The sequence below is a fragment of the Hippopotamus amphibius genome, chromosome 14, assembly GCF_030028045.1.
Source record: "Hippopotamus amphibius kiboko isolate mHipAmp2 chromosome 14, mHipAmp2.hap2, whole genome shotgun sequence".
NCBI lineage: Eukaryota > Metazoa > Chordata > Mammalia > Artiodactyla > Hippopotamidae > Hippopotamus > Hippopotamus amphibius.
In genome coordinates this window covers 37,249,978-37,273,291 of record NC_080199.1, presented here as the reverse complement: position 1 = coordinate 37,273,291, position 23,314 = coordinate 37,249,978, and positions in this window count along the sequence as shown.

The following is a 23,314-nucleotide window of genomic DNA, read 5'->3' as shown; positions in this document are numbered from 1 at the left end:
TTATGGCTATCTTTGAAACCAGGATTATCTACAGGAAAAGCACTGGTTTGGGGAAGACCCAGCAACTGTGAGAGCGGCAAACTGATCAGAAAGTCCTGGGGAGCAAACAGCAAAGCAGCACACACTTCAGTCTCTTTGCAATGACTGAAGGGAAGAAAGAGCCTCCAGACTTTTCTATACCCCATCCTGGAAACCTCTGAAGGTATAAAAACAATGTGTACTGCTTGCACATGTACACGTGCACACACCTCTGTTTATTTTTCTTTTATCTTCTCATCTCCCAATTCTGCAGGCACTGGAACAAGAAAAGCTACCCCGGTGGTATTTCTGTCATGAATTACTAGAGTCCTTGAAACCATAGATGTCTATAACTGGCCAAAATTTGAGTCAGGTTTTATTGACCCACAGGGTTCAGATAATTCACAGAAACATTTAAACTTTTAGATAATATTCAAGACAGTCTCTTTTTGGGGTCAATGGAAAGCATCTCTAATTTGGTTGTGGTGATAGTTACATAAATATATAAATTTGTCAAAACTTGAAACTATACACCTAAAATGGGTACTTTTTATTAACATTTATTTGTTCCATCATAAGGTTGATTACATAATGAGAATGATTAATCAATCCACCTCTCTAAAAGAGTTCTTAATTGAAAACCGATTTTGAGAAAAATAACAATGAAACATGAAAGAGAAAAGAAAAAAGTAGTTATAGAAATTCAAAAATAGGAAATTTGGGGCAGGAACTTTGACTTGGCAGAAACAATGTGACAAATTCACAGCAATAGGCTGTGTTTTTCTGAAAAAGTACAAAAAGCGTATGTTACAGTATAACATATAAGACAAGTGCTTAGGTTCTGAAAAATTTCAGCACAAACTTCTTTACCTATGGCAATGTCCAAGGATAATAGAAATATCCAGTGGTATCCTGGAACCCTGCAAAATGCTAGTGTAACACCTGAATTATCGAAGAAAAGTATGATTCAATATTATTCTTGGTTATTTTTTTTTCATTTCCTAAGAATTGATCATTTATGCATGGTTTATATTGAACTTTTTAAAAATAAGAATACACAGAGGTAAATTTCCATATTTTAGGGAAGTAAATGAAATCACATGTGCCAACAGTCAAATAATCATGGTGTATAACATAAAATCATGATGAATACCATGTTATGCATATAAACATAAACATTCTTAAACTTCTGAACTTAAAAAAAAATTAATCCTTACAACAAAACAACGAAGTCACTATCATCATCCCTATTTTAGAGTGGAGGAAACTGAAACAGAAAAATGTAAAAACTGAAACTGAGAAAATTATGCAATGACCTCATAGCCAATAAGCGCTAGGATCGGAATGAAAACGCTTAGCCTTCATTGAGTTTTCTCACATAGCTGCCAGTTTAAAGTTGACTCTTTCCAGGAACTTTCATCAGAAGTCTCTGGCAGAGTTAATCACTCTCATCTGTATCCCCAAAATATTTGGGGCACAGTTTTATTAGTTAACTTTTACTATTCATATGCCTTTTTAAATAGACACAGCTCCTTAGAGGTATGTATTAAGTCTCAGTCATCCATTATATACCCAGCAGGCAACAGTGTCTGGCACGTCTGTAGTATACAATAAATGATGTTTTAACTAATGAATTACTAAAAAAGATATAAAAGTGAACATTGAGGAATATAGGAGGCAGATTTATTTACCATACACAAAATAATATTAAAGATAATATTAAAAACTATTAGTAAAAACTACGTATCACACTAAATCTCATAGTTCTTGCAACATAGTCACAGTCAATAAATATTTGCTAAATTAATGTAATTTATTTGTTTTAATATTGAAGCAAATATGGCTCCACAACTGAGTAGCTCCCAAATGAGGACTTAAATGAAAACACATACACACACACAGACATGCAGGAATTTGAAAATCACAGCAATTGGAGAAATTCACTAAAATATCAAATTGACCTCTTCATATTTGAATAAACTCTGAAGTTTCTATCTGTTGCCTTTCAACAAGGCACTTAAAACAACAAAGTCGCTTAGAGGCAAGATCTTTCATTTTATACCTAAGGATGACAGCATCCCCAAGGATTAAACTATTTGCTCAAGAATGCATCAGTTTGTGTTGTACTTCCAACCATGACGGAGTAACTAGCACTCTCTTAGTAACACATTAGAGAAATGGAAAAAGATATAAAATGAGAGTTTCCAGGTTTGGATCACAAGCATTACAGAACTTTGGTTCCTGATGGAAGGAAAACAAACAAGAAAATTCTCACAATCATCCAGTTCTCAGCTAGGGGACCGGTATTCAGCTACAGGAAGACAACCGCAGCCAGGGCAGAAACAGCAGTCCCTCTAAACTCAGGAGGTAAAGATCAGAGTATGGGGCAGATGAAGTGTCTAGAATCTTTAGGAAAGAATACGTGTGAAGAGATAGGTGTGGAGAGAGTCATAGGAGTCCATATAGAAGTTTCCTGTGAGTCTATAGGGTTAGATTGTATATAAGCAAGGAGAACGTTCCATGGATTACTGGCAAGTAGCTCCTATGAAACTGAGAGTGGAATGAAGAAAATATTAGAGGTTGAGGGGTACTAAGATACCAGCAGTGCTGGATTTCTAGCCCTGCCAGAGTAAAGAGATAATGTTAACACCTTACTAGCAAATCTGGGTCCAGTGGAGATACCAGAAAGGCTCTGCCTTAGAAGTAAGGACCACATTCTAGAGGAAGACCTACTCTAAACACACATTAACAAAGCTAAAAGCCACACCCTAACAATTTCCATGGGCAGGCAGTCTAGAGATTGAGTCCTACCAAGATGGATAGGCTTGAGAAAAACTTTAAACTTTGAGCAGTGTATGGCTGTTAGCATAACTGACACCATCTTGGACACTTACAGTTTCTCCTGTGCTTTTTCTAACCCTACCCAGGACTATACTTTGTAGTAAATCACTTCTCTGTCATCAAGAGCTTCGTAGCTAACATATATTATTTAATAATTATTAAGATAGGTGGCCTTATGCTCTGTTAGTCTCCAAACAGTGATGAAAACCTTCACTGACATGTTCCTGGTGCCACAAGACTAGTTCTCTCATTAATGAATTTTGAATTAGGAATGCATGTCCAAGCACCTACTCGCATACTCTAGGTTAACTATAGAATTGTCCCAATAGGCCCTCCACAGTGAAGAGTGCAGCTGCAGATGCTTCCAGATCACTGTCTGCCCAATCCCGATCCACCTATGAGTAACGAACCCCATAATAAACTGATCCATTGATTATATGGAGTTGCCTGCCTCATTTTTCAGTCTCAACATGCTTTCCCAGTTTGGTGGGCACTTATCATTCCTTCTGTCCCCTGGCACACAGATTCACGCTATCAAAGTTAAAAACCAAGATCGCACAAATTTAAGATGATCAGGCAGTAACTGAACTGTCTGATGAAACAGGATCAAAACTCTTTAGTGGAAGATAGCAGAATCCAGAATCTAAACAACATATTACCTGTAGTATTCAGTATTAAGTAAAAATCACTAGCCATGAAGACAGAGCAAGAGCAGGCTTTGGGACTTTTAGCCTTGGCTCACCCACTCTCACTGGATGCAGTCAGGAACATCCCAAGGTTGTTACTGTTACATACACCTAGAAAGCAGGTAGGCTCATAACTAACAACTCCCAAACACTTGGGAGGAACTGAGAAGGAAAGAAACTTTCTAAGAATGGTAAAAGATGATTCTTAAAGAAAGTTAGGGATTTCCTTGTGAGGTTTTTTTGTTTGTTTGTCTGTTTGTTTTTTTCTGTGTTGGGTCTTTGCTGCTGTGCACGGGCTTTCTCTAGTTGTGTCAAGCGGTGGCTACTCTTTGTTGCGATGTGCTGGCTTCTTATTGTGGTGGCTTCTCTTATTGTGGTGCATGGGCTCTAGGGGCATGGGCTTCAGTAGTTGTGGCATATGGGCACAGTAGTTGTGGCTCACAGGCTCTGGAGTGCAGGCTTAGTAGTTGTGGTGCACAGGCTTAGTTGCTTCACAGCAGGTGGGATCTTCCCAGACCATGTGCCCTGAATTGGCAGGCAGGTTCTTAACCACTGCATCACCAGAGAAGTCCACCCTTGTGAGTTCTTAAAGGCTAGGGAAATTTGACCCTTTGACTAGGAATATTTGTTCTCAATAGCCATCTTCAAGCAGTTAGTTTCTTGTATGTTTTACCAATAACCAATGAACTGACCTAATCTAATCACATGAGCATTTGTTTCCTTCAGCTTGAAGCAGAAAAATAAGTCAGAAAGATTCGAAATACAAACTGTGAGCACTCACTGGTCTTGAAGATGGATAAGCTCACATGCAAGGACTGGAAAGTGATTCTAGGAGATGAGAGTGACCCCTGGCATAGCAAGGAAACAGGGACTTCAGTCCTACAACTACAAGGAACTGGATTCTGCCAATGACCTGAATGAGAGAAGTGGATTCTTTCCCAGAGCTTCTAGATAAGTGCCCAATCTAGCTGATACCTTAATTTTGGCCTGCCAGGACCGTATAAAGAGAATCTAGTTGAACACCCATGGTCTTCTGACCTACAGAACAATGAGATAATAAATGGGTATTGTTTAAAGTGTTCAAGTTTGTGACAATTTGTTACACAACATTAAAAAACTAATACAGAGAATTCAGCAGATGCAAGTGTAGAAAGGTAATGACTATATTAAGCTTTTGGTTTTTTCCAAGCTTATGGAGATATATCTGACATATAACATTGTGTAAGTTTAAGGTGTACAATGTGATGATTTGCTACATTATATATGGTGAAATGATTACAAGAAGGTTAGTTAATACATCCTTCACCTCACATAATAATTACCATTTTTGTTGTTGTGGTGGGAACATTCAAGATCTACTCTCTTAGCAACTTCAAGTATACAACTTAGTATTGCTAACTATAGTCACCATGCTATATATAAGATCCTCAGGATATTAAACTTTGATTCTATATAACTCCTTGAAACTTTGATCCAATTGTTAAGGGAAGTGAAGATGGAGAAAATTCCACAGTTGCAGGTGAAGCAAAATAACAAACAAATAAATCCCTAGATTAACTGAGTTTACTTTGAATTCGTTTGAATTAATATTTCCACCACTGAGCATAACATGGCTTGATATAGACCCTGAACTGAGTTGATAAAAATAAAGGAAAATGTTTCTTGCCTAGTTAATGCAAGAGGCCCTCTTCACATGATACTGGTAGAATAATAGCTATTATTAGCACTAGTAGTTACACAGAATATGAAATCAATAATTTTATATAAAAGCAAATTTTAAAGTCCTTTTCTGCTGGTTGTGAATGAAATGTCTCCCAATGTTATTTTTGGCCATTTCACTTTAGGAGATGAGGAAAGCAAAACAGGAATCAATATGGTTAAAAGGACTTGTCATGATTATCCCACCCCATGTCAGAAGGGACGTAGAAATCATAATGAATATATTTGGGCTTAAACATTGACTTTCAAATTTGCCTTAAAATGTATAATAATTGATATTAGTCAGCACAGCTTATCCACGTACACGTTTTTGCTCCCAAGAACCCCTTGTCAATGATTCAGACAGGATTGCTGCTTTGATCAGCACTTGTAAAAAGCAGGTGTCTTGAGAGAGAAGACATCCTTGTTGTTGGACTGGAGGAGATGGAAATTTTAGGGCCCTGTGTTGTGTCTGAATCAATGGCTGGCCGACTTAGTAGCAACTGTTCTTATTAGTACCCAGGGGAGGCAACAGGGCCAAAGAGTAAACTCTTAGTCGTGCATCACAGGGGCTGAAATAGAGCCAGACTCCACCCCTAAGGAATTACTTAACTCCTTCTTAATCATCAGTTTCCTCACTGGTTAAAATAAGGAAATATACTGTTATCTCTAACATCCATCTTCGTTTCAACCATCTATGAGACAATTTTTGAGGGTCAGTTTTGTTCTCCACAGCACATTTTTGCCAATGTAGAGTTTCTCATTCATCACCTTTAAGTTTCAAAATTAATATATCGTAGTTTATTTTAAGTTTCCAGTCAAGCAAGCATTAAGTTCCTGAGGACACAGTGTTGAACAAAACTGAACCCTGCCCCTGAGAGGATGCGTTCAAGTAGATTGGCTCCATTTTGACCTTACCATCACCAAAAGAATTAAAATTTATTCAATGACTTAGCTGCTGGCAGTGTTTTCAAAGGTGGCTTGACTACGGTAAAGTGGATATTTAATAAGGGGCTTGAATTTTAAGTTGTGTTATTACTTGAGTCTTCATTTTAGATTTAAACTTCAAAATTACCCATGTTTATTTGGCACAAAGAAACATTCTAGTCAATAAACAGCAGGATTCTCTTCTCCTCTTTTATTCTCATAGTATGTAAGTAAGAAGTACCATTGCCTTGGAAAGGCTGAAAGCATAGTGGGTAGAGATTATTTGTTTCTTTGCATCATTAGGTCCATTTCTATACTGCTGTGACTCAGTGGGCAACTATACCATTGACATCCAAAGAGCAGGTTATCCAGTTTAAGTCATCAGTTGCCACAATGCAGAGTGTATAAGGGTTGTTTTTGTTTGCTTGTTTTTTGTTTTCTGTCAGTAGCATTGTTTTTTTTTTCTTTCTGTTAGTAGCATTGAACTAAATTCTACAAATTATTCCGTATGAGACACTCTCACTGAAGTCAATGAGTATCTCAGAATAAATTTGATTATAAGATTTGGTCCATTGAGTAAATGGATGAAATTTAGATTTTATCAACTTGGCATTTCTCAGTTAGGATCTTAGCTTCCCAAGCAGTTTATAGATATGTTTCTTATGGTGCCTCTTCGTGCCCAAAATGACAAGGAGAAAAGATTTTTTTTTGCTTCTTGTGGAACATATCCTGCTTCCTGAGATTATAAAAAAGAAAAAATAGTTTTCTGAAATGTTAATTGGAACTAAATTCTTAGACAAGGAAAAGCAATCAAATGACATTATTTCTTCCATTTCACATTAGTAAAGTATAAAACACTATACACCTGCAAATATTGTTCTCTGTTTCTGATGAAGCTTGTGATTATATTTTTCAGGTTTGGTTTGAAAAGCTAAGACATCTGTTTATCCAGTGCATACAGAATAACTCTCATGTCTCCTTATCTCTGAAGATTTCAAAGGCTTTCATTCTGGTTTAAATCCTTTGAAGAAGCAGTAATCAAAGACAAAAATTATCAGAGGTACATTTTTGTTTCCCAAGCAATGAAAATAACAACACTCGCCCTCCTTGGATTTCATAAAACTTCAAAATTGGAGATTTGCCATTTGAATCAAAAAATGATGTGGATAAACAGAGGCAAAAAAGCAAACTAAGAGAGCATTTCCTCTACTTCATATTATTGCATAAATTTAAATTCAATATGTGAATAATTTAAAAAATACTATGATGCACAACATCAAACAGCATATACGAGCAAGATGTGACAGAATGCATCTGGCTAGTGTATGAGTTCAGATAAAAAACATTAGTTTGAGCGCTAAGGTTTTCATTCTAGCATATTTTGCAAATTGAAAAAGATTAATATAAGAGCAGCAAGAATCTTAAGGGTGATAATAAAGTGACCTGTACCACACAAATAAAGCAAAAACACTCAATAAAGCTGTGCTTAGCAAACTAAAGTAACTGAGGTACCAGCAGTCTTTAGTGTCCTTTATTAGCTTCAGAATATATATTTTGACTTTCAGTACATGTAAATCCATATATTAAGGAGCTGTTATAACTCAATCTATCATCCTCTTTTCAAATATATAAAAATAATATCTATTGCCCTTTTGACCCTGTTTAGATAAAGGTTAAGATTTTAAGCTCTGACCTCCTTCTCCATTAGGAAAATTGAAAGTAGCCTTCAGAAGAGATGGCTGATGTGGTCATTGTCAGGTCGAAGTGGTAGCCATCTCTGATCAAAGAGAACACAAGGGGAATTCACTCTTTCTAGCCAGCGTCCAGTAAGAACAATGAGAGGACAACTGGGTCACTTCCCAATATTTCTCCCTTCTCCAACAAAAAGGGAATGGAGTTTCACATTATGTTATATGAGGCAACCATTGTACACTGTTGGTGAGAATATAAATTGGTATAGCCACTATGGAAAATAGTATACAGGTTCCTCAAAAAGTTAAATATGATCCAGCAGTTTTACTCCTGGGTATTTATCTGAAGAAAACAAAAATATTAATTTGAAAAGATATATGCACACCTATGTTTGTTGTAGCGTTATTTACAATAGCTAAGGTATGGAAGCCATCTCAGTGTCCACTGCCAGATGAAAGGATAAAGAAGATATAAATATAAAATGTAATATTATTCAGCCATAAAAAAATAAAATAAAATCTTGCCATTTGTCACAACATGGGTGGACCTGGAAGGGTTATGCTTAGTGACATAAATCAGATAGACAAACACAAATACTCTGTTTTCACTTATATGCGGACTCTAAAAAACAAAACGAAAGAACAAATATTACAAAACAGAAACAGACTCACAGAGAGTAAATTAGTGGTTGCCAGAGGGGAGGGAAGTGGGTGATGGGGGAAATAGGTGAAGCGATTACGAGGTACAAACTACCAGTTATAAAATAAATAAATCACAAGGATGTAATATACACAGGGAATATATTCAATGATATTATAGTAACTTTGATGTGTAATACATAAAAATATTAATCATCACTATATTGTACACCGGAAACCAATATAACATTGTAAGTCAGAAAAAAAAAAAGAAAAGATTGAAAGCAGTGTGACCTGACACAGTTTTCTTTCTGTGCTTATGGTGTTCCAGCTCATGCTAACGGGTTCAGGTTTGCTTTGCCCTACACACTTTGCATCACTTTTCCTTCCAACTATCTACCCTGCAGAATTCAAACTCTAGCATCAGGTGCAAAGCCAACAAACTTATGGGGGGTTAACCAGGTCCCACAATCGTGTAATTTGAAAGCACATGCTCATCTGCCTATATCCATATCTGTTATACACCTATGTCTTAGTGCTTCTACTTCTCTGATTGAATCCCAACTAATAAGGTCTTAATTCAATATAGCAATTTCTCCATCTTGTTCTTAAAGAATATGTTAGCTCTTCTTATCCCTTAGCATTTTTATACACAATTTAGAACCAAAGTTTCAACTTTCACATATACATACACACACACATAAACACACATTCACACGTACATGCACATGTACTGAAATTTTGCTTGAGATTGCCTAAATCTATATGGTAGTGTAGAGAGAGTTGAGATCTTGCCGCATTGGTGTTCAGACTTTCATTGATGCATGCAATTCAAAAAGGGATCTTGTTAAAATATAATTTCTGATTTAGTAAGTCTGGGATGGAGCCCAAGATTCTGATTTTTTCACAAGCTTCCAGATACTGCTGATGCTGCTGGTCAGTAGACCACATTTTAAGTAGCAAGAGTCTATACCCGGTATATCTCTCCATTTAATTTTTCTAGCTTTAATGTTTATAGTTTCCTGTGTAAAGGTCTTGCATGTATTTTGTTCCTAGGTGTTTGAAAGTTTATAAATTATGTCTATATGTTACATTTTTAGATTACATTTGTTGTTGATTTATGGCAATGCAATTGATTTTTTATATGACACTGTCTTGCTAAACTCACTTATTAATTCTAATAATTTATCTCAATAATCTTTTGGATATTCAGCAAATATAATCATCACATTAAAATGACAATTTTATGTCTTTCTCTATATACCATTTACGTTTTATTTCTTTTTCTGACTTGCTTTCTCTGATGGAAATCTCTAGGACAGTGTTGAATATCACTAAATAGATAGGAGACATTTTAATTTTGTCTCCAATATTCCAGTTTCAAAGGGAAATCTTGCCATATTTGATTATTAAATGTAGTTGCTCTAAGGTTCTTGTAGGTATCTTATACTAAGTAAATTCAGTAAATTCCCTTTGCTTCTGACTCTCCTATGGATTTTGAACACAAATTCCTAAATTTGTCAGATGTATTTCTGCATTTATTGAGACAATGTAATGATTTTTCCCTTTATTCTGTTAATACAATGAAATAAATTGATTTATTTTCAAATGTTAAATCAATTTTGAATTTCAGAAATAAACACAACTTGGTTATGAGAGATATATACATATTTTTTTCTATATATTTCTGCTTTGTTTTGTTTGTATTTCTGGAAAGAATATATTATTTGCAGATGTTGATGCAAAGTTCTATCGATATTCATTAGCTCAGGTTTACTAATCCCATTGTTTAAATTCTTTAAAGTTTGTAAACCTGTACTGATATGTACCAGATTATAAATCAGTTACTGAGAGAAGTTTGTTAAAAAAACTCTCAAATTTTGGATTTTCTATTTCTCATTATATTGTATTAATTTTAGCTTTGAGACTATGTTACTAGATTTATAAAAATATAGATGTATTATGTCTTCCTAGTGACTTTCATATTTTGTCATTATGCAGTGCCTCTCCTTACCATTATCAATTTTTAAAAGTCTTCTTTGTCTGATATTAGTATATCAGATAAGTATATAGATATAGCTACTCCAGCTTTCAATTAAATTCTGCATCATATACCGTTTCCATCTTTTGTTTGCAGACATTTTTTGTTCTTTTACTTCAGATATGTCTCTGTAAGTAGCATATGGTTGGTTTTGATCCCCTATGACTCTGTTTATCTTCAATTGGAAGATTTAGATCATGTAATTTAATACAATTACTGATATAATTGAGTTTAAATAATCATATTTAGTGATTTCTATTTTTCCACCCATGCTATGTTTCTCTTCTTTCATTATTCCTTTGGATTATTTATGTTTTGTTACTTCATTCACCCTTCCCTTCCCATTTGCTCGGATATTACTTTACTATTATATATTCTTTTCTATTATTGTAGTAGTTTTCTGAGAAATTACAGCATACAATTTTTGGATTGTAGAAGCTAAAATTATTTATTATTTTCTCTTTTTCTTAGATGTTGCAAGGAATTCAGAACACCTTAAATCTATTTATCCACCCTTAACTTATATGCTATTGTTATCATTTATTGTATCTTTATGCTTTAAACCCTGCAAGACATTATTGTTAATTAATGCCATCAATCAAATTAAATTTACCCACATATTTACACTTTCATCCCCTTTAAAATTATTTTAAAAATTTTTCTTTCATTACTTAAAAATATGATCTCATTTTTTTTCTATTGAGAAAATCAATTGACTGGTTGTGGCTTGTTCTCAGGTTATCATGCTTTCTGCTGTTGTTTTTAAGGTTTTTTCTCTTTGGCAATAGATTTTGGAAGTTTTACTATGATGTGTAGCATGTGTGGATATCTTTTGCTGTATTCTAATTTGTGCAGGTAGAGCTTGTGAATCTGTGGCTTCACAGATGAACTCCTTCATTATATTTTTTGAAAGTTCTTATCCATTATTTCATCAAATATTCTTTTGCCTTATTCTCACTCCCTTTTTCTTTTTGGGCTTCAATAACATGTCTGTTAGACCTCTCTTTCTATCTTTTTGGCCTCTTACTCTTTCTTTTGTACTTTCTGTTTTTTGTTTCTCTGTGTTCTTTTAACCTGTCTTCTAATCTATTAATTTTCTCTTCATTGTTGTCTAATATGATGTTAAACTCATCCACCAAATTCTCATTTCAGTTATTTTAAAGGTCAGTCCTAGAATTTCTTTCTTTGTTTTCTTTTTTTAAATATTGTTTCCAGGCCTTTGCTGAAATTCTCAACTTGTCTTTTATTTTCTGGTACATAGAAGAGATAATGACCTGAAACTCTGTAGACAAAAGGAGATTATTTCAATATTAGAAATCATATAGGGCTATTTTTTATTATTTCTTATTTCTGTTAGTTTTAATTTGTCTTGTCTCACTGTGTACCTTGTTATTTTTTTATTCTGTGGAAAATATTGTATTTGCAAAATTACACATAGAAATACTCTTGAGGTCTACGAGAGTCCTCCAGAGATCATTTGTGTTTGAATCAGTAAAGGACATATGACAATTAGTTATCTGGATCACTTTAAAACATTTTCTTAGATTTAAATGCTTTGAGGCTGAACCATACTTTCTGTAAAAGCCTACATTTTTGTTTCATCTTTGCTGCTACAGAGGTATCTTTTGGAATTCCCAACTTAATGTAATTGGGGTTTACTTGGGGCCTGTTTTCGACAGATTCTGAACTCCAATCCCTGACTCTCAGCTCCACAAGCTTTCAAAATTATTGCTCAGTTTCTCCACCTCAAATCAGACCCTCTGATTTGCCAAATACCCCCTGGCTAAATGTGACCATAAATGCCAGTATTATTCCCTCCCATGGGGGAATAATACTCTCTCCCTCTGTTCTCCCATTGGTTCTCATGTACTTTTCCTTTGCTATTTTGTAACACCTCTGATATTTTCAAGTAAATTAAAAATTTATTTTTTTGTTGATGAATTTAATGAAATGTGTTCTGAATTATCTAATAGCCATTAGCAGAACCAGAAATCCTCTCATATTCTTCTCATATTGTCCTTGAAATGAACTTGCAAACTCTTTCAACCCTAGATTTTCATATATATCATGTGTGTGTGCATATATGTACATACACATATATATCCCTTTCTTCTCTATCTAGACAACTAATGTGGAAATATAAACATTTTCTAATTATGATTTTTTAAAATTAAATCCCTTGGGTATAAAATGGGAAGGCTTAATCTGAAGTGAAAAGGAATGGAGTGAATAAGTATAATTACCTGGGTGGACACCTGTCCTTTTTCATAGCCTCACATCCACATGCTTTCCTTAGTTGGGGGAAGCCCCTTTGTGTGAGTGTTGTTAAAAGGCCATCCTCCTTTCACCTCTCCCTGTGAAAGCCAAAGAGGAAGCTGTAGTGTCTCCTTATCTACTGGAACTGAGGCAAAAGTGACTCCAGTAGGGTCAGATAATCAGTCTCTCCTTGTCGGGATTTTGGCTTTTAGGAGAATACTAATAACATTGAGGATAACTGATAAATTACTGACAGTGAAGATGGCTGTGTTTAGAGCCTGGAAACAGAAGATTCTGGTGGTGTTGAGCATCAGTGTCTTCATGAATGGACATTCATTCAGCGTCCAGACTTCCAAATGCCTTCAATCCAAATGGCTTTCAATCAACCAAACTAGCCTTTTCCTGAATATTTGCAGAGCCTAGCTATTCAATACATTGCTTTTCTCTTTAAGTTAGCCAGCTTTAAATTTGTTGCTTGGAAATTGGTTAAGTGAAGATCAATTAACAAAATTTCTACTGAAAGATATAAAATAACTCAGTATTCCTTATAATGAATATATTTCATTTGCTATGATATATGTGGTCTAAGTTACATGCATACATTTCAATAAAGATCCAGTTCTTCTGATTTAAAAGAAATACATAACTACTTCAGAAGCTGTTATGCATATATTTTTTAAAAAGATTCTTATTTAGGGATCTTAACAAATTAAAATTGTGTTAGAAGATACATGATCAATCATTGAAATAATTTCTTCAGTGATGTGGCTTATTAACAATTGAAGATGTAGATTCAAGAGGAGCTATTAAGATACATTAAGTTCCATTTCCTTAAATTTATTGCAAAATTCCATTTTACATATGACATTGCATTAAATTCAAGCTTCAGGATTTGAAGTTTAGCTGATTGCAAGTTGCTGAGGAGGAGCTAGGATGCTACTCCATACAGCTTGATAGTATAGCAAGACTGACCTAAATTAAGGGGCTGAGAAATGAGGTCCTTATTTAGTATAAAGCAAGGTGTTCAATGGGAATGGCATGTCCAGGCATTTTTCATGTAAACAACTGAAATGATGAAATGTGCTCCAAGAAAGGGGGTCAGTAAGCCAATGATATTAATGGGCATCTAGAAAAGCAGCTGATATTTAAGGGTATGGGCTATATTTAGGAGGATGGGATTGGGATTTAATCAACAGGATGGGAATGGGATTCTGTGGGGAAGGGAAGAAGTTGTTGTAGGATAGGAGTCAGGTACAGCCAGAAAGAAAAGGACTACAATCTTAGGCATATAATAAACATTACCTCTCTTCGGCATTTCTCACCCCCAGGTAGAGACTGGGCTATCTGGCAGATTCCCAAAAGTGATTTTTGAAATAACAAAAAGAAAATAAGAAATTTCAACTAATTAATTTGACACATGGAGAAAAGGAAGGCCCATATAAGGTATAGATCCTGGATTTCAGCACACATTATCATAATGGGGTATTGTATTGTCCTGTCTGCAGAGTAATATCACAGCTGCTGGTGGTCAGCATATCCTGCCTCCTGGGAAGTTCTCCAGGAGCCCCTTTAATCTATGGGAATCTATGCCCTTGAGCCAATGATCACAATAGAAGGTCCTCTGCTCCCTGATCTCTATCTCTTTTTATTGATGTTTCTGTGTGGGAAGAGATAGTAGGAAGGTTGAGCCTTTCTTCTTGGTCCTTAAGAAGTCCCTGGGGAAAAAATTGGTTGAAACAAAGAAAATTAGCAAAGCTTCATTAGTAAAGAGTTTTCACTTTAAACCAGTCACACTAGGTAAGATATTGGACATATTCCAAGCACTCAGTGAGTGGTAGCTATTTTTCTGGGGTAAGTTATGGAGGATTTTCTCCTCCTACAGCCTGTGTTAAGCCATCCCAATTAGTCTGCTTCTAACCCTCTAACCATTTCAGAGTGATAAGACTGACAAGCTTAGATGAGCTTTATCTACAGAAGTTCCTGAAACAACAGAAATTAAAGCAGAACCCATTATCAGAAATCATAGTATAGCTGGTACACAGCTCTGATCATTGCAAATGAGGTTTCAACCAGACCCGAGAGCACTTTAGGTTCTTTTGAAGTTTTTTCCAAATCGGAAAATCTTTCTCTTAAAAGCTTCTCTGAAAATTAACATAGATCTTGACCAAGGATGATCGGTGTCTTCCCAAGGATGTGTTATCATCTAAGTTATGCTGAGTAGTCCTGGCATGTGCTATATACTCCTTTAACATGTTTTCTGTATTAACATTAACTTAAACTCATCAAACATTGATTTTTAACTGAAGCGTGCATGTGAAAGTATGGACTAAGTATAGCATACACAAAAGGACATAATTACTCTAGGGAATAATAACGTGATTTTCCGATAAAGAGCTATTTTCTAGAAAGGAAAGTCATTTTGACATATTAGAAATGACTGGAAATCTAAGTTTCTCTGCTCGACACTCTCTTAACTCTCAGTGATGCTACATGAACATATATGTAACTCTGTGCAGTCAATCAAATGATTTGATTGGTATAAAAAGTGACTCAGGGAAGTCCTATTTTTCATTATAAAATGTCTTTTAAAAAAAATTAAGAAACGTGGTGGGAAAAAATCAGCCACAGTTCCACTATCCCATTAAAAAAGTTTTAAACCTTGAGGAATCTCTCTAGGGTTTTAAGTGTTCCCTATTTCATTTTAAAACTAAGTTATAATCACACAGCGTATACAATTGTGTGTCTTCCTTAGTGCTTGTACCAGGCACTATTTTAATAATTTTACATATAGTAACACATTTAAATCCCATAATAGTATTATGTGCATTATTGTTAGCTACCTTGTACAGATGAAAGCAATAAGGCACAGATTGGTCAAATAATTTGCCCAAGGTCTTTGAAGAAAGTGACAAGACTTAGAATGTAAACTATAGCTGTCTTCCAAATTTCTAGGCCAGAATATGTGCATTTTGAGGGGCTGTGCAAAATTCCATTGAATAACACAACCCTCCTTATTGTTACATATTTAGATTGTTTGCCAACTTTGCCTAATATTTGCAAACATGACCTGAGACTAGATTTCTAAGAGTAGAATTACTAAGTCAACAGATTTGAATATTTTCCTTTGATATTCAGAATTTTAAAATTTTTAAGTAATTAAATCTATTGATCTTTTTCATGATGATTACTTCTACTCTCCATACCTTCTATGCTTATGGAGAATAAACCAATATAATTTGGTATATTGTAGATAGCACAGGACTTTCATAAGCACAGAAAGAAATCTTGCACTGTATTGTGTATTAATAAATCCATCATTGCATGAATGCTTATATAATCAAGAAGGCAACATTATCTATAAAGAAGGATCCTCAAAGAGACTTTTGATCATATCCTATGTATACATTACACAGACAGAGTATAGAAGTGATCTTGAAACTTCTTGACTCCTGAGACAACTACAAAGTCTCCTTTGTCGATATGTATTGACCTATCCTGAATGTGACACTATTCTCAATGCTCATTGGCATTTGGAGATTAAGCATAGCTCTGACACTTGAAGGAGATATGTCAATGGCAAAAATTAATGAAAAACTTTTTGTTGCAGTTAGAATCTTTGGTTGCATGCAACAGAGAGAAAAACAAAAAGGGCTTTATGGAAAAGATATTAGGCAACTCATATACTCAAAGGAAAGGCTTAACAACTAAAACTTAGTATTGAAGGAATTATATACAGCTTTGGGGGGTCTCAGTCAGCAATTCATGGATAGTTTCTTTTACAAACTGTTAATGGAATAATTTCATCATTTGTAACTTCACTAGAAATTCAGATTCCTGGGAAAGAGTTTGATTGGCTTATTCCTTAATTAAGGCTGGGAGAGGAGGTTGGGCAAGACTGGATTTGACAGTCCCAGTGCTACCACAAGGATTTTAGAAAGCTGAGCAAGCAAGAGCAACAGATGCCAAATTCAATTTTCATCTTAATGTGGTAACAGAAGCTTAGAAGTCAATAACTTCTTAAATATCCAGGAAGCATCTTCATGTTGGCAAGTCCATGCCACAAAAATGTCTTAATCAGTAGGCTGTAACAACATTTTAGCTTTACAAAGACATTGCTTTGATTGGTTGTAGATTTTCAATTTTAGCCAAACGTAAGCTAAATAATATTGTTGCTATAAGCTCTTAGTTCTAAAATGGAAGTCAAAAACAGAATCGAGGATGGCTTGGCAGTTGATGAGAGAGAGAAAACCTAGCTCTTGAAAAACCAGGGCATGGCCAGGGTCAAAATACGGGGAAGCAGAGTTACAAATATCCAATGTATGTGGGATACATGAAAGACTACAACTACAATGGTGGTAAAGCTAAGGTCAAAGCTGCTGAGAAATAAGAGGGTACAGATCGTAGGAATGAGTGGGACATGAAAAAAGTATTTCGCAAAATGGTTTTTAATAGTAGGGCTTATTTTGGAAGCCTCAGTCCCAGGAAGCAAAAGGAGCACATGCTTATAGAACCATCCAAGGAAAAAATCCAAGGATAAACAATTAGAAAAATCTTTTCTTTTTTTTCTTTCTTAAGTGCATTGGAGTGGTCTTAGCATTATTTTATTGGTTTAGAATTGTTTTTATTTGAAATCCCACTTAGAAGTGGGCAGCTAAATTTTTTTCACTGTTTAGGTCTCTAAATGTTTTCCTCTGGCCCTGTTCAGCCACAAAGCTGATAATTGGTGAAATCTGGATTTGAACCTTGGAAATCTGGATAAGCTGGTTTCACTCACAGCACTCTGACACAGAATGTGTGAGATGTTTCCTCATACCAGTGGATTCTCCAACTCTGTGCACCAATTGGGTATCCTACAGTTTAAGCCAATTCTGACACTCACTGCCCAGATTAAGGTCTGACTTCAAAGGTTTAAAGGCTCAGTCCCCCAAGACCTCCCTCACTGCATTGAGTACCAGGTTACCCACATTTCTGTCTGACTCGACCTAAAATTGGGGTTTCCCATGTCCCCACCCTGGGTTCAATGATTTGCTAGAACAGCTCACAGAGCTCAGGAAAGTGGTTTTACTTACTATTACCAGTTTATTATAAAGGATATAACTCGTTAACAGCCAAATGGAAGAGTGAATAGGGCCAGGAATGGGGAAAGGGGCATCGAGCTTCCAAGCCCTTTTTCAGTGTGCCCCCCTCCCAGCACCTCAGTGTGCTCACTGATGGGGAAGCTCTCCGAATCTCTATTGTTTTTAAACATTTTTATGGAGGTTTCATAATGTAGGCATGGTTGATTAAATCACTGGCCATTGGTGATTAACTCAATCTCTAGGCTCTCTCCACTCCCTAGAGGTAGGGGCTGGGCCTGAAAGTTTTGATTCTCTAATCATGTCTTGCTCTTTCTGGTGACCAGGCCCCATCTTCAAGCTATCTGGGGACCCCCAGCCATCAGTCATCTCATAAAAGACACGCATCACTCCAGATATTTTAACTTGTACCAGGAACGAAGAAAAAGAACAAATGTATATTTCCCATTGTACCACACAGAGCCTGTGTTCTTAATTGTTATGCAATACTAACTCTTCAATAAAGATAATATCAATAGGATAGTCAAAATTAACAGATGTTAAAACTTTAATATGGTACACCCTCACATTTAGTAAATACACAGATAAATGCATCAATTTGGAGGACTCTTTCCAAAGTTAGATTTAGAAGTTACTGGATTACATGGAAAAGTGTGTCACAGGGGCCTTGACTAGGATGGCAGTGCAGGTTGACACAAGGATTGAATCAACAACCAGGGCAGTGCTGGGGCAGTGACTAGTGGCCAGGCCAAAAACCACACCTAAATAAAATTGAAAGGGTCATGTTAGAGAAATGGGTCCAAGGTGTAAATGAAGCTTCAAAATAAAAGACAAAATTAGAAGCAAGAATGTGTTTAGAGATAGGGCTATAAAAATGGAAAAGATGAAAGAAAGTTAGTTTAAAGAGCCCGGGATATAAGCTATCAATAGATCTGGGCTGCTCACAGCCCTCTCTATTGGACACCGAAGATATGGTTATAAGGGTAGGATATCCTGGGATGGGGTGAAATAGCTGAGCTTCCTGGATTCGAGAATTCTTATTTTGAGGACAAGTACATTGGACTAACTGGTTTTTAAGGTTGCTTTCAACCTTGCTAACATATACTTTGCTGCAGAATGATTTCACAGAAATAATCCAACTGCAGGTCCTGGGGGTGTTTGTGAAGATACTGGATCTGTGTGATTTTGGAGTTTAATTAGTTTCCATGAATACTGCAACATTAAGTCTGTGTTAGATACAGATTTCAAAACAGGGAAAGTCTGATGAGGCTCCACAGAGCCTCAAGTAGAGAGGAGATGTAGCGTTCTTCTTGAGCTAGGAAGAGCAGCAGCATTGTGGTATCGGTCTTAGGAACCCTTTGCTATTATCTCTGAAGGGTCAGGTACAATGGATCAGGAACTAGAAAGGAATGGTGAGATCCAGAATGGTCTCCCTAGAATTTGTAATTTTGCCTTAAACCAAAAAAAAAAAAAGAAAAAAAAAGATCCAATTTGTCTGGTAGACTGATCCTAGGTAGGGGAAAGATAAGATTTCATCTCCCAAGAGGAGACAGGCTGTGGTTGGGAGAGAAAGCAAGCTATATTGGTATTTTGAGCCCTAAATTTATAATTGTGGCATCAAAACCCTATAATTTGGAAAAATAATTGTGATGAAGATGTTTGCATTTCTGTAATCATTTTTCATTTGTTTTTTCCTATTTAGCATCTGGCCAATTCCTTATGAAATTACAATGTTTCAGCAGTGCAAAAGAAAACTGAGGGAGATTTCATTTGTTTTCTTTTGCTACACTTGGTCAAACAACTAAAGGGAGGCAGCATAATTCTAGGGGTGGGGTATGATGGTGTTTATAATACTAAAATGAAAATTATAAGGAGAAAATGAAATTAAGAGTCCCAAAGTCAGGACCTCCTTTTTAAGGTACCGCATTATTTGTCAACACTCCCTCCCCGCTCCCTCCATGAGCATGTGCAGGGCTGCTGTTCAGTTTTCTGACGTTCCTTGTGGGCATCCAGAGCTTGATTAGGTTGTGCTCAACTAGCTTCACTCGCAGACCCCCGGTCTCAGGTCTCAGGCATTGTCAGAGCTGAGTTAGCACCTTCCGCCAGACTTTCTTCCACTCCCTTTGTTTCTTCCGCATTTCTTGTCTCCACTGCCAATGGCACGACTCTGCTATCAATGGCATTGTCTCTCCTACTGTTGTTTGGTAGATGTGTGGGATGGCAGAGAGGAAGGGATTCAGCATGACACCCAGGGCTCTGGTGTGGCCAGCTGGGTGAGCAGCAGTGAGTTAGCTGAGCTAGGAGGATAAGAAGGAAGAACAGATTTGGTAGGAATGGGCTGATGAGCTTCGTTATGGAAACAGTGAAAATAAACACTCCATGTTATTGAAACATCTACTTTATTTCAGGCAATGTTCCCAATGCTTTAAGTGGATTAGTTCTCATTCTCATAGTAATTCTATAAATGCAGTTTGATGTGATCTCTAGGATACCCCAATGACTATATCTAACAGGTAATTAGTTAAACATTTAAGATTCAGAAAGGGGTCATCGCTGGAAATATAGAACTGGGTATAGATGGTAGTTAAAACCATGGGAACCAATGCTATCACCAGGAAGTGCATGTCAAATAAAGAAAACAGTCAGCCAAGAACCATCATTATGATATAGTGGAAGGGAGGGAGCACGGGATTTGGGCCAGTTGAATGTTGAATTCCAGTTGAAATCTTTGTTTCTCTGCCCATTGAACCTAATAAGAGATTCTTTTTCAAAAACAGCTTCTATTACCTAGTTTTAACCAATGCCCTGTCCTATCCATTCCCCTACCAGAGTTTCCTGGACCAGGGATAAAAACCTGGCTCATGAAACTCTACATGAAGGGTAAGCTGAGCTAATTAGAATTTCTCTAAGTCATTTGGATCAAGTAACTGGAAAAGTGTCCCTCAATTGTCAACTTTCCCTGTCCCCTGCTTTCATAAGCAGGAAAGCTTATAATGACTCCAAATCAGAATTGCTGTGAAAATGTTGTTTACAAGTGTGGATGGGCGAGTGTGAAATAGTAGAAAGTCATCTGAATTATCTAAGAATTTCCCTTTGGCCAACTAATTAAGTGTATGCCTGTGAAAAACAGCAGATAATATAGTAAATATAATGGGGGCAGAGGTATATGCCAAAAACGTGTTCTTTTGTACAAAATAAAACCTAATAGAGAGGAGACTCAGATCTCAGAGAGGAGGTGAACAGTTAGCAGAGATGGAAGAGGCTAGGCTTCCCAGGATAGGGTCTAAGAATTGAGAGATTGTTCAGCTTATGGCTATTATATATCCCTCAAGGAAATAGCGTAACATCCTTGAATGGTCATTCCAAAATGAAGCAACTCAAAAGACTGTTCTCTCCTTGGCCTTTATTTTTCAGCTCATTTGCCTAATGAGGTGAGAAACATTGCTGTGACATACCAAATACAGGGGAGAGAGATGCGAGGGGGAGGCGGCCTCATCATTTCAGCCAGGAATCAGAAGAAGGCTCACATGCCTGATTCCTCCTCCACATCTCAATATTCCAAACTTCCCTCAAGCCTTCTGGGTCTACATTGTCCTTGGGCATATACAGACTATTGCAGCCCAGTGCATTACAATTTATTTATTGCATTAGCTGGGTACATATGTAACATTATTCCTTTGTAATACTCCCAAGCACTCAATGGATATTCTAGGTCAATCTGCTTTCCTTCAGTCATCAGCAATGCATTTTAAGTTTCTTCAATTAAGCATCTCTTGAAAAACAGCTGAATTGATAAGTGATACTTCTTATTTTTCCAGAGATGATCAAAATTTATAATATTTGCTTTCTAGCAAAAATTTTATATTTTTATCATACTATATATCTTAAGTTCCAGAGAACTTGTTTTTGGCATAGGGCAGACAATTGGAGTTTATATCTTTATATTCAAGTATATCATTAATTTATAGAATTTTTAAGGCATTTTTACCCAGTTAGAGTTTATTGCCTCATATTATAAACTATATATGCCTACTCCTGCAATTTCAGCCTTTTCTTGTGTACAATAATAAGTGATATAATTTTTATTAGGAAATGTCAGAAGGCTTCAACAGAAACTCTACCCGCAAGGCAATCTTAAAATGTGTCATCTAAGAAATCTTCAAAATTGGAATATTAGGACAGAGTACATAGCTCTTCAGGGTGAGTGCTTCTGACTTCACAAGGTTTTGTGATTCCATTTGTGAGATTGGACAATGACTGATGAAGCTGGTGAGTAAAGAGCTCTTAATAACCCTGGAAGTTCAGCTCCTTTCTCAATTCTAATTGATATGGATAGAGTTAAATACCTTATGTAACATTTAGTGTATGTCTGTATGGGTCTGTGCACATGTGCCCCAAAAAGGGTGAGGAAAACTGAATCTACAGGCAGGTCTTTGTTATTTTGGCTTGCTTATGTCACTGTGGCTTCCAAATGAACTGTTATCCATTTAGTATATGAGGATTTGAAAGCAGGTTGATTCAATCACTATTGCCAATATCCTGCAAAGAGGCGTTCAAAATAGAGGCTCTGTTTGGTTCCAGGGCAGAGTCCATCATCAGTTGATTTACCTTTGTGCAGGAAACTAGACTGGCACTTTTTCCTGTTTGGAGCTTTTATTTAATCAAATTACTAATATTCTATCCAGAAGATAATGTTCTGGAATTTGAGGTATTTGTGTCTGCTTGGTAAAATCCTAAAATTATTAGCTAAAAGATCTATGTGCAAAAGATTAGGGTCATATAATCTACAGAATCTGAAAAAGGTGACAGTTTCATAAAGGCAAGTTTATCTCCCTTGCCTAAGATAATATCTCCCATATTTTCTACTTAGATGTGATATTCTATAGCAAGAGATTTATTCTCTAGTTTAAAGCTTTTTCCCCCAGATAAAAGGCAAATCATATTCTCCCACATGTATGTTAGCTTAAATATCCCCAAGGTACTATGTAAGAATAGGTAATAATTGGTGTTAATCTACTACTTGTGGATCACTAAGGCAGAGAGATGATAAGACCCAGGATAGGGACGGAGATGGGTTAGGATAGAGCCAAGACTTGGTGTCCTAGAGATGTGGGGGAGACAGGGTGAACTTGCCTTTATTTACTCCTTCTACAAATATTTATTGAAAGTCTATTATGTGACAGTCATGCTAAAGTCTTTGGATACAAAATTAAACAAAATAAATTATTTTGTGTCCTTACAGAGCATATTGTCAAGTGGGTTAGATTCCCAAGGCTTCCTTGACAGATTACCTCAACCTTGGTGACTTAAAGCAACAGAAATGTATTCTCTCACAGTTCTGGGGGGCAGAAATCTGAAATCAAGCTGTCAGAAGGGCCATGCTCCCTCTGAAGTCTCTAGGTGAGGATTCTTCCTTGCCTCCTCCAGGGTTTCAGAGCCCCA